The sequence below is a fragment of the Bos javanicus genome, chromosome 8, assembly GCF_032452875.1.
Source record: "Bos javanicus breed banteng chromosome 8, ARS-OSU_banteng_1.0, whole genome shotgun sequence".
In the NCBI taxonomy this organism is placed as follows: Eukaryota; Metazoa; Chordata; class Mammalia; order Artiodactyla; family Bovidae; genus Bos; species Bos javanicus.
In genome coordinates, this window is record NC_083875.1 from 76,960,569 (window position 1) to 76,973,038 (window position 12,470).

The window sequence follows — 12,470 nt, forward strand, 5'->3', positions numbered from 1 at the left end:
CAGTAGTCCCAACAAAATAGATATTTTTATCCCCACTTTACAAATAAGGAAATTGTGGGTCTGGTAATTAAATGTCTTGTTAAAGCTACCCCTGTGTAAAAAACAAAGCTGAAAATCAAATCTGGAACTGGTGGTTCCAAAGCCCATGCTTTTTCCAAAGCATTTGCAGTTTAGAAATAAACTGTGATCTGATGCAAGCACCAAGGTTCTTTATTAGTAAAATCAGCAAGTAAGAGAGACCTTGAAAAACTGATGATATAAAATGAAATTAGCTGTAAGATTCTACAGTGAAAAGTGTAGGTTTCATAGGTTGTGTTTTAATGAAACAAGTTATATGTTATAAAGGATCAGGATGTACCAAACTGGAACCTGATAAATGTTGGAAAATCAATATAATCTATGGCTAACTCCAAGATTTTATATGATTTTTCTACTTATCTTAACTATTGCTCATTAGGTTTTTACTTTTGACCATCATTTTAATGACTACATAGTACTCTATTAACATAAATATTTTATTTCCCTAATATCATCATTATATAAAAAATCACTAATAAGCACCTAATTGTAATTAGGATGGTGCTAGGCACTGAACACAGACCCAAGCCATAAAAAAGAATGAAATCTTATCATTTGTGACAACATGAATGGCCCTAGAGGGTATATGCTAAGTAAAATAAGTCAGAGAAAGACAAATACTGTATGATTTCACTTACATGTGGAATCTAATATAATAAAACAGGAACAGAGTTATAGATACAGAGAAAAAAAAGAGCTGGTTTCCAGAGGTGGGAGGGTAGGAGGAAGAGAGAAGTAGCTGAGGGAGATTAAGAGATACAAACTCCCAAATGCAAAATAAATGAATCGCAGGTATGAAATGTGCAGTGTGAGGGAATATATAATTGTTTTTTTTTTTAAAGTAAAACTTACAGAGTAGGCAAATTAAGAAGAAGCTATTCATTTTACAGATGATTCTAGGCAAAGTTCTTAAGTATAACAAGCTCTTACTATACATTCAAAATGAGAATTGATTCTCAAAAATTCAATTGACACATAATTTACTGTGATACAGCCTTCAGAACCTGGTTTCAACCCAATCATGAAGTTAACAAAAATTTACAGTGCACTGACTATGTGCTGGGAACTGAGCTTTGCTTCGTGATCAACACCAAAAGCCCCAATGACCTTTTGGGGCTAGGCTCCAAATTTGTGCTCTTGCACATCTGTTTTAGTGCCAGAATCTACAGAATCCCCATCTGAATATCAAGGAGAGTCATGGACATGTTTATCCCATATTGTGTTTAGATTAACAACAGAAACTCAAATATGATAGTAATACAGCATTAGTACACTCAAATAATTTAAGCAATAGGCCCTGTCCTTGTAGGGCACCCATCATCTTATTTAGGATATTGAGTAATCCAGAATGGCTCACATAATGCTCATTTAGGAACTCTTCATGGATTAAAAGTGAATGCCTAGAAACTGAGTAAGATTGAGCTATTGTTGTGTGAGTTTGCTGTTTTGAGTGAAAAGAGACTAAGAATGAAAGCTTACTTATTCCCAGAATTTTGAGTTTGTGAAAGACTTCCCCAAACATATCTAAATACAACATCAAGCAAGCTAAGAGCAAACTGTCATCTCTTAAAGAAGAATTCCTTTCAAAGACATGACATTTTTATTAAAAAGAAGGAGAAATATAGTATTGTTCTTCTCTTGTTAATTCATTCAGGGTTTAAGGCAAGAACACTTCAGAACCCAAGATAATCCTAGTAAAAAGAGAAAACTGAGAACTTAAAATTTTTAATGCAACTGCTGAAGTCAGAATATCTTTTCATTGGCTTCCAATCAACCAGCATCAAACAGAATGATAATAATCTGTTTTCAGCCAGAAGTACTATCCACTCCAAGCTCACAGAATTTCAATCAACATTTAATTTGTGAAAAGCAGCCTGTCCCATTGTCACACCACCGTTTGGCTAATCATGTCTGAGGGGGAGGACAGATTCCCTTCTCACACAGACTGAAGCCAAGTGAATATAGTGGGGGAAACCGGCAAACCTGGGTCCAGACTTACAAGCTTCATGACCTGGACCATTTTTCTTTCACCTCCCAGAACCTCAATGACTCTACCTGTAAATTGGGGACAATGCTTCTTCTCACACAGGTAGATGGGAAGCTGGTGAAATAATGTGTGTAACAAGTGCCTTATATGTTCCTGAAACATGGAAGGGGCTCTGTAAATAATAGCTATTATCATTATCTCTTATTTAATAGTTCCATTGAATTATTGTAAATACTAGCTTAGTTAGAAGAATGGAAAAAGATTCAGTTAACTAGGTCAACTTTTAGATCTGCTACCTACATATTCTATAACCAAATAGCAATGTTTTCTCAGTGAAACAGTTTCAAATATTTCTTCTCTTGAGTAGAAGAAATGGTCCACTGTCCAAACCCTTTCTATCACACCGATACTCTGTGATTCTGTCCCCTGTAAAATGTACATTTCAGAACATTATTTCATGATGAGGTGGAAAAGACATGGAAGCATTATTTAGTTTTATGTTCTGAAAACTTAGGCAGGTGGAAACCAATTAAAATGTCAGTCTGAGTCCAAGAAGTCTCATCATTTTGAGGCCAGCAACATTAAGGGCAGTCTCCTCTTGTAAGTTCTCCAGGCTCCTGACCAGGCAGGCCTTAGAGACCTTGGGGACTCTCCCAATATTCAGGATCTGAAGGTGTGAACACTGCGAGGCCAGGGAGCCCACACTCCTGGCAGTAAGAGCAAGGCAGCCAAATACTTCTATTTTGTGGAGATTCTGGAAGGAAAAAAAAAAAGTAAAATATTATACTATACTCCCTGATTCACTGCACTTGAGCAGATTCCCCAAGTCACCTGAGTGACATTTTTACTTTTTCATGGTGGAAAGTCTGCATTTTAACATTATATTTGAGAAGTGAACATATAGTGCTGATAACACGAAATGAACTCGTAGACTTGATCAACAGATAAAGAAAATTCACTAAGCGTGGTGCCTTCAGCAAATCCAAGCCATGTTGATTCGCCTTATTTATGGTAGTTGTGTTCTAGGAAGCTGCTCAAACACTGGGTTAGCAAATCCTCAATCATTGCCCGTAAGGAAATACAGGGTTAGATAACTGTGAGCTTCTGGCATAATGTTTTTGTCAACTGGTTAATACATAACCTTGTTTTAATGTGTGTTTTTGTTTAAAAACACCTCATTTAATGTATATTATTGATTCATTAACACTGAACTCATGGCCAACAGGACTATAACTCGCACTTGAACAAAGCCAGTTTGACATGTGTATTTACTCTACAAGGCACACAATAGCCCTCTCACCCTTAGGAATACTAAATACCTCTTCAGTACTATATTTGGAGGCCATTTTAATAGCAAGTCACTAATAAAAAGCACAAACATGGGGAAAACATGGCACTAAATGGACCATGAAAAGGATACCTCCTTACAGTAGGACTAAAACAAGAAGATAGAACCTCACCCTATTGGATCTCAGCTGAGAACATGCACCTTGGACAACTCAATTTTTCAGTTCAGTTCAGTTGCTCAGTCGTGTCCGACTCTTTGCGACCCCATGAATCGAAGCACGCCAGGCCTCCCTGTCCATCACCAACACCTGGAGTTTACTCAAACTCATGTCCATCGAGTCGGTGATGCCATCCAGCCATCTCATCCTCTGTCGTCCTCTTCTCCACCTGCCCCCAATCCCTCCCAGCATCAGGGTCTTTTCCAATGAGTCAACTCTTCACATGAGGTGGCCAAAGTATTGGAGTTTCAGCTTCAACATCAGTCCTTCCAATGAACACCCAGGACTGATCTCCTTTAGGATGGACTGGTTGGATGTCCTTGCAGTCCAAGGGACTCTCAAGAGTCTTCTCCAACACCACAGCTCAAAAGCATCAATTCTTCGGCGCTCAGCTTTCTTCACAGTCCAGCTCTCACATCCATACATGGCCACTGGAAAAACCATAGCCTTGACTAGATGGACCTTTGTTGGCAAAGTAATATCTCTGCTTTTTAATATGCTATCTAGAGTGGTCATAACTTTCCTTCCAAGGAGTAAATGTCTTTAATTTCATGGCTGCAATCACCATCTGCAGTGATTTTGGAGCCCAGAAAAATAGAGTCTGACACTGTTTCCAGTTTCTCCATCTATTTCCCATGAAGTGATGGGACCAGTTGCCATGATCTTAGTGACACCTAAATTATAGGATAGCAATGCTCAATGGCAGTGGAGGTTTATATAAAAATATTTTCGCATTTCTTATAAATTGATTATATTCAGGAATATGAAACCACCCCTTACTCTCAAATTACAGGACGTGTAAACCTGTCTGATTGTTTTAAAACATGAAAGCTCGCAGTTATTTGTGTCTGTTCTAGCAGCTTGGTGCTCTTGGTATATTTTTCACACATATCTGTCTGACCTGAGTCACTATTATGACCTAGAAAATTTCAGGTCGTAGTGAGGGCACAGGGAAGATAGTAAGTAATAATACTGTCTACTTGGAGGACTTACATTGTCATCCAGTGGTTAAGAAACTGCCTTGCAATTCAGGGTATGTGGCTTCAATCCTTGGGTCAGGGAACTAAGATCCCACATGCCACGGAGCAACTAAGCCTGTTGCCACAACTACTGAGCCCGCATGCCACAGCTAGAGAGTCCATGCACCACAAGGAAAGATCCTGTGTGCCACAACTAAGGCCCCACGCAGTTAAATAAATAAGTAAATATTTTAAAACAAACAGAACAAAAGAGCACATTGGGTACTTGCTATTAGACTGCAAGCCCCTGCGTTGGTTCTGAAGAAATCAGGAAACTCCCACCAGTCCCTCTTTTTGTGTGACTTTCAGTTGAATGATTACCTAAAGCAGTAGCTCTCCTCCACATGTGGTTCTGTAACCAGCAGTAACCTGTTAGAAATACAAATACCTAGAGCCCACCCCAGAACCTCTGAGGGTGGGGCCCGGTGACTTGTGGTTTAACAAGCCCTCCAGGTGATTCTCATGCCTCTTTAATTTGACAATCACTGACCTCAGGAATCTTCCTAATTATTCCCAGGTCACTTGAGTAGTTAGCACAGGCACATGGGTCCTGAGTCCATGATTACATCTTGGATAATTGAATTCACTACGGAATAATGAAGCTTTAATCTATATTCCCCAGAACCAGCACAACATAATAAAATACCTTTTTAAACTGACAGTGTATTTTTAATACATTATTTCAAAATCAATTCATATTACATGAGTAATATGTTGACTTTACTGTTGACTACTGCAAAATTGGATGAGGTATGCAGGACCATGAATGAGTTATTGTGGGATATTTTAACACATGAACCATCAATTTATTGCCCCATCCATCTAGATAGGTTAATTTCTATTAAGGAATTTTTTTTAAGACAATAGGAGAGTATTCAGGTGTAGAATGAGTATATGTTGTGTGTTTGTGACTACATTTGTGTGTATAGAAGCAAAAATCAGAAATAAAAACAGCATATTATAGAGTGTAAGTATTATAATAAAATACAACAAACCATTATAAGAACATTTTTTCTGAGGACATGATTAATTTCCCAGTTATTTAAATACATATTTGTTCTATTGATTTGATAGTGTTACAGCCAAGTTACTCATAGTCCACTAGAACTTGTTACTGAATAGAAGTCAGATTTCACTAAAAGTTAACACAGTGGCTTTCCTGGTGGTTCAGTCAGTAAAGAGTTTGCTTGTAATGCAGAAGACCCAGGTTCAGTCCTTAGGTTCGGAAGATCCCCTGGAGAAAGAAATGGCAACCTACTCCAGTATTCTTGCCTGAGAAATCCCAAGGACAGAGGAGCCTGGCAGGCTACAGTCCATGGGGTGGTAAGAGTCAGACACAACTTAGTGACTAAACCTATCAACACCATGAAAGAATGTGTACTTTAGTATTAAAAAGCCTACACCTTTTTGCAAGGGATACTCTTAGGACCAGTCCTTTACCTCTCTGAGGCTCGTTTCCTCATATGTAAAATGAGGATGTTGAATTTATAAGGGTCCGTAGTGTCTGATCTTGGAGAAGGAAATGGCAACCTACTCCAGTGTTCTTGCCTGGAGAATCCCATGGACAGAGAAGCCTGGTAGGCTGCAGTCCATGGGGTCGCACAGAGTCGGACACGACTGAAGTGACTTAGCAGCAGCAGTAGGGTCTGATCTAACATTCTGCCTAAGGTGGAAACTGAGCTGGAAATGCCAAGAGTTAGCTTGAGAACTAGAGTCTCAGAGAAGAGGAAACACTTGAGGTAGAGTCAGGTACTGAGAATCTCAGATATAACCCTTTACTGTTGACTACTGCAAAATTGGATGAGGTATGCAGGACCAGCTGGCATGGTGACCTAAGAGAAGAAATACTGGGGAAGCTTCAACATCAGAATGTGAGAGAACACTGCCTTTCCTACAGTCTTAGGGGAATGTATTTGAGGTGATATTCATATCTAAGAAAAATATAATTCCCCTGAATTCAGCCCACCTTGGGAAGCTAGCAAGATAACTGAATGATTGCCAATTATTATTCAGTTATGATGTCTTTCACATGCTGTTGACCTCATTGTCTGTCCCCTTCTGCTATTCTTTTAGTGTTTGACCTCCAACCCAATTACCTGACCCAGGACTGTCACCTGCTTCCAATTAGCTTGTTAGATCTTCCAGCAGCAAGTCTTGGTATGAAGTCTCAGAGAGTCTCAAATGGAACCTTTTCACCAGAATTTGATCAAGTCCCATCAATGAAAAGCCAAAAGGCTCCTTTGACTTCCTGTTCCTATCCAGTCATCACTTTTCCTTTTTTCCTACCCTTTTAGACAAAATTTCTCTGTTCCATTCATTCATCATTTCATGTCAATGTGTTTTTTTACTCTGTCACACCCCTAAAACAGTTCTCATGAAGATCATTAATGATTGCTAGTAGCTAAATCCAATAAACATGCTAAAATCCCCAATTTATATACATTTTAAGTAGCACTGGACACTGTTAACCACTGCCTATTTCTTAAAATTTTTCTCCATTTCTCAAAATAACACATTTTTTTTGTTTTCCTCATATATCTTTGGCTTTTCCTTCTCATTCCTTTTGTAGACTCAGCTTCCTTTACATAATCATTGACAAATGGGGCTTCTCAAGGCTAATGGCAAGACCCTCTTCTCCCCTCACACTATAATCTCTTTCTAGATGTCAGCCATAGCTTCTACAATGTCCATCTCTAGGCAGATCCTGCTCTGAGCTCCAGAGTCCTCTATCCTTCAGTTCAGTTCAGTCCAGTCACTCAGTTGTGGCCGACTCTTTGCGACGCCGTGGACTGCAGCACACCAGGTCTCCCTGTCCATCACCATCACCTGGAGTTTACTTAAACTCATGTCCATTGAGTGGGTGATGCCACCCAACCATGTCATCCTCTGTCGTCCCCTTTTCCTCTGGCCTTCAATCCTTCCCAGCATCAGGATCTTTTCCAATGGGTCAGTTCGTTGCATCAGGTGGCCAAAGTACTGGAGTTTCAGCTTCAGCATCAGTCCTTCCAATGAATATTCAGGACTTATTTCCTTTATGATGGACTGGTTGGATCTCCTTGCAGTCCAAGGGACTCTTAAGAGTCTTCTCCAACACCACAGTTAAAAAGCACCAATTCTTTGGTGCTCAGCTTTCTTTATAGTCCAAGGAAAAACCATAGCTTTGACTAGACAGACCTTTGTTGGCAAAGTAATGTCTCTGTTTTTTAATATACTGTCTAGGTTGGTCATAACTTTTCTTCCAAGGAGCAAGCATCTTTTAATTTCATTGCTTCAGTCACCATCTGCAGTGATTTTGGAGCCCCCCCCCCCCAAAAAAAAAGGTCTGTCACTGCTTCCATTGTCTGTCCATCTATTTGCCATGGAGTGATGGGACCGGATGCCATGATCTTAGTTTTCTGAATGTTGAGTTTTAAGCCAACTTTTTCACTCTTCTCTTTCACTTTCATCAAGAGGCTCTTTAGTTCCTGTTTATTTTCTGCCATAAGGGTGGTGTCATCTGCACATCTGAGGTTATTGATATTTCTCCCAGCAGTCTTGATTCCAGCTTGCTTCCTCCAACCCAGCATTTCTCATGATGTGCTCTGCATATAAGTTAAACAAGCAGGGTGACAATATACAGCCTTGACGTACTCCTTTTCCTATTTGGAACCAGTCTGTTGTTCCATCTCTAGTTTTAACTGTTGCTTCCTGACCTGCAAACAAGTTTCTCAAGAGGCAGGCCAGGTGGTCTGGTATTCCCATCTCTTTCAGAATTTTCCACAGTTTATTGTGATCCACACAGTCAAAGGCTTTGGCATAGTCAATAAAGCAGAAATAGATGTTTTTTTGGAACTCTCTTGCTTTTTCGATGATCCAGTGGATGTTGGCAATTTGATCTCTGGTTCCTCTGCCTTTTCTAAAACCAGCTTGAACATCAGGAAGTTCACAGTTCACATATTGCTGAAGCCTGGCTTGGAGAATTTTGAGCATCACTTTGCTAGCATGTGAGATGAATGCAATTGTGCAGTAGTTTGAGCATTCTTTGGGATTACCTATCTTTGGGATTGGAATGAAAACTGACCTTTTCCAGTCCTGTGGCCACTGCTGAGTTTTCCAAATTTGCTGGCATATCAAGTGCAACACTTTCACAGCATCATCTTTTAGGATTTGAAATAGCTCAACTGGAATTCCATCACCTCCACTATCTTTGTTCATAGTGATGCTTCCTAAGGCCCACTTGACTTTGCATTCCAGGATGTCTGGCTTTAGGTGAGTGATCACACCATCATGGTTATCTGGGTCATGAAGATCTTTTTTGTATAGTTCTTCTGTGTATTTTTGCCACCTCTTCTTAATATCTTCTGCTTCTGTAAGGTCCATACCATTTCTGTCCCGTCTTTGCATGAAATGTTCCCTTGGTATCTCTAATTTTATTGAAGAGATCTCTAGTCTTTCTGATTCTATTGTTTTCCTCTATTTCTTTGCACTGATCACTGAGGGAGGCTTTCTTATTGCTCCTTGCTATTCCTTGGAACTCTGCATTCTAATGGGTATATCTTTCCTTTTCTCCTTTGCCTTTTGCTTCTCTTCTTTTCTCAACTATTTGTAAGGCTGCCTCAGACAACCATTTTGCCTTTTTGCATTTCTTTCTCTTGAGGTTGGTCTTAATGACCACCTCCTGTACGATGTCATTAACCTCCAACCATAGCTCTTCAGGTACTCTGTCTATCAGATCTAATCCCTTGAATCTATTTGTCACTTCCACTTATAATAGTAAGGGATTTGATTCAGGTCATACCTGAATGGTCTAGTCATATCTGAATGGTTTACCTCTATCCTTATACCTGCTTAATATCTCCACTTATATATCCTCAAGCACTTCAAACTCAATATAGCCAAGAACACACTCATTTTTCCTCTCCAAAATAACATTCACTTCCAAATTTTCTCTGTCTTTTCACAGAAGTATAGTTTGCAATAAACCAAAAATTGGACAACCTAAGTAAAATAAAAAGTGTGACATATTAGTTCAATGGGATACCATATATTGATTAAAATGAATATACCATAACCATATGTCTTAACATCAGTTCATCTCACAAAAATATTAAACAAAAGAAGGAAGTCACAAAATAATCTGTACAGAATGACTCCAGTTACAAAATTTTTAATAGGCAAAATTAAGCTGTTTTTTAATGATGCATACACATGTGGTAAAACTATAAATAAAAACAAGATTAATGGTTCTCACAAAGGTCAAGGCCATTGATGGTCTCTATTATATAAGCAGGGTAATGTACATAGGTTTATAAGCAATCAATGATATTCTGTTTCTTAAGATGGTAAATATATGAGTGATTTCTGATTAGTTTTCTTTATACTTTATAATTACCTACTAAATGGTGTGCTAAAATATTTAATATGCAAGGAATTTTTCAAATACACATAATTTTTTAAGATAGAAGAAAGACTGTATTGGTAATGTTATTTATGTAAAGATTTGAAAACAGGGCTTTGGAATTATAGGGAAGGGTAGAAAGGTTCTCATAGGCAAAAGCGCTGTACAACTCACTACTACAAATTTAGGCTGGGCTTGTTATAAATTATGGGATTAGTAATCATAATCATTCTGTAAATGAAGTACTTAAATACGTAATAATATGTGTGTGTGTTTGAACTCACTGAAGAGGTAATCCATGCATGAACATGAGCTGTTGTGAACAATAGTTCTGGAGATGATTGTGGGCAAGCTGAAGCAAGAGATAAACATCAGTAAAATCACATGTTTTTGTAAAAACCTCTAACTGTTGTAAGAGGGTCATGTTGCAGAAGTGATACGTAAAGTCAGCCACTATTTCCACTGTTTCCCTATCACTTCATGGAAAATAGATGGGGAAACAGTGGAAATAGTGGCTGACTATTTTTCTGGGCTCCAAAATCACTGCAGATGGTGACTGCAGCCATGAAATTAAAAGACGTTTATTCCTTGGAAGGAAAGTTATGACCAACCTGCTGCTAAGTTGCTTCAGTCGTGTCCGACTCTGTGCGACCCCATAGACGGCAGCCCACCAGGCTCCCCTGTCCCTGGGATTCTCCAGGCAAGAATACTAGAGTGGGTTGCCATTTCCTTCTCCAATGCATTAAGGTGAAAAGTGAAAGTGAAGTCGCTCAGTCATGTCTGACTCTTAGTGACCCCATGGACTTCAGCCTACCAGGCTCCTCCGTCCATGGGATTTTCCAGGCAAGAGTACTGGAGTGGGGTGCCATTGCCTTCTCTGATGACCAACCTAGACAGCATATTAAAAAGCAGAGACATTACTTTGCCAACAAAGGTCTGTCTAGTCAAGGTTATGGTCTTTCCAGTGGTCATGTATGGATGTGAGAGTTGGACTATAAAGAAAACTGAGCCCTGAAGAATTGATGCTTTTGAACTGTGGTGTTGGAAAAGACTCTTGAGAGTCCCTTGGACTACAAGGAGATGCAACCAGTTCATCCTAAAGGAGATCAGTCCTGGGTGTTCATTGGTGGGACTGATGTTGAAGCTGAAACTTCAATACTTTGGCCACCTGATGTGAAGAGCTGACTCATTTGAGAAAACCCTGATGCTGGGAAAGATTGAGGGGAGGAGGAAGGGGATGACAGAGGATGAGATGGTTGGATGGCACCACCGACTCAATGGACATGGGTTTGGGTGGACTCCGGGAGTTGGTGATGGATAGGGAGTCCTGGTGTGCTGCAATTCATGGGGTTGCAAAGAGTCAGACACGACTGAGCAACTGAACTGAACTGAATATATACTTAACAGAATGGCAATGGAGGATATAATGGATATGGGTACATTTGAAAATCATAAGCCCTAAAATGTGTTAATGATCTAAAAGCAAATGTAATGCCAATATTTATTACATAAAAGTGGAAGTGGTTACAATGGAATACTACTCAGCCATAAAAAAGAATGGCAGCAACATGAAATTATCATAATTAGAAAGTATCACACTAAGTAAGTCAGGAAGAGAAAGAGAGATACCATATGATATTACTTATATGTGAAATCTAAAATATGACACAAATGAACTTATTTATGAAACAGACTCACAGACATAGAAAACAAAAAGGCTACCAAAGGGAAAAGGGCTTAGGGGAGGGATAAATTAGGAGTTTGGCATTAGCAGATATAGACAACTATATACAAAATAGATGAACAACCTATTTTATAACACAGGAAACCATATTTAATATCCTGTAATAAACCACAGTGGAAAAGACTACAAACATGAGTATGTATGTATATGTATAACTGAGTCACTTTGCTGTACAGCAGGAACTAACACAACATTGTAAATCAGCTATGCATGCTAAGTCACTTCAGTCATATCCAACTCCTTGAGACTCCAGAGACTGTAGCCTTCTAGGCTCCTCTGTCCATGGGTTTCTTCAGGCAAGAATACTGGAGTGGGATGTCATCCCCTCTTCCAGGAGATCTTCCCAATCCAGGGATCAAACCCAAGTCTCTTACATCTCCTGCATTGGCAGGTGGGTTTTTTTCTTTGTTTTGATTTTAACACTAGTGCTACCTGGGAAGCCCAAATCATCTATAATTCAATTTAAAAAAAGTAGAAGTGGTTAGGTAACATCATGAGAACTAACTCATGATGACATGAAGAGTACAGGCCTTTCTTGAGAAAAAATCCGTAATGAACCCAATAGAGGAAGATGAAGAGTATTCAGATCTTGAAAATTTGGACACAAGGATGGTGGAAAATCTATGTGGCTCCAGTAGGAACCAAAATTCTTAAGTTTCTTAAGTGGCTGAAAAAGATTCAGGGCCATAAGCAATCCAGAGCAGGATAATAATCTGGATCGATATCTAGAGCTGCCATTATTTATCTAATTTTATTTATT

General features: G+C 39.1%; 1 long non-coding RNA gene across 1 annotated transcript in view; it reads right to left on the bottom strand.

Moving 5' to 3' along the window:
* Positions 1-880: 880 nt before the first annotated feature.
* The window catches only part of LOC133252958 (uncharacterized), a 36,821-nt gene continuing 25,231 nt past the window's right edge, over positions 881-12,470 (bottom strand). The window contains exon 3 of the long non-coding RNA XR_009738127.1: positions 881-2,819. This is a non-coding gene — a long non-coding RNA (uncharacterized LOC133252958). The remainder of the gene's footprint in view (positions 2,820-12,470) is intronic.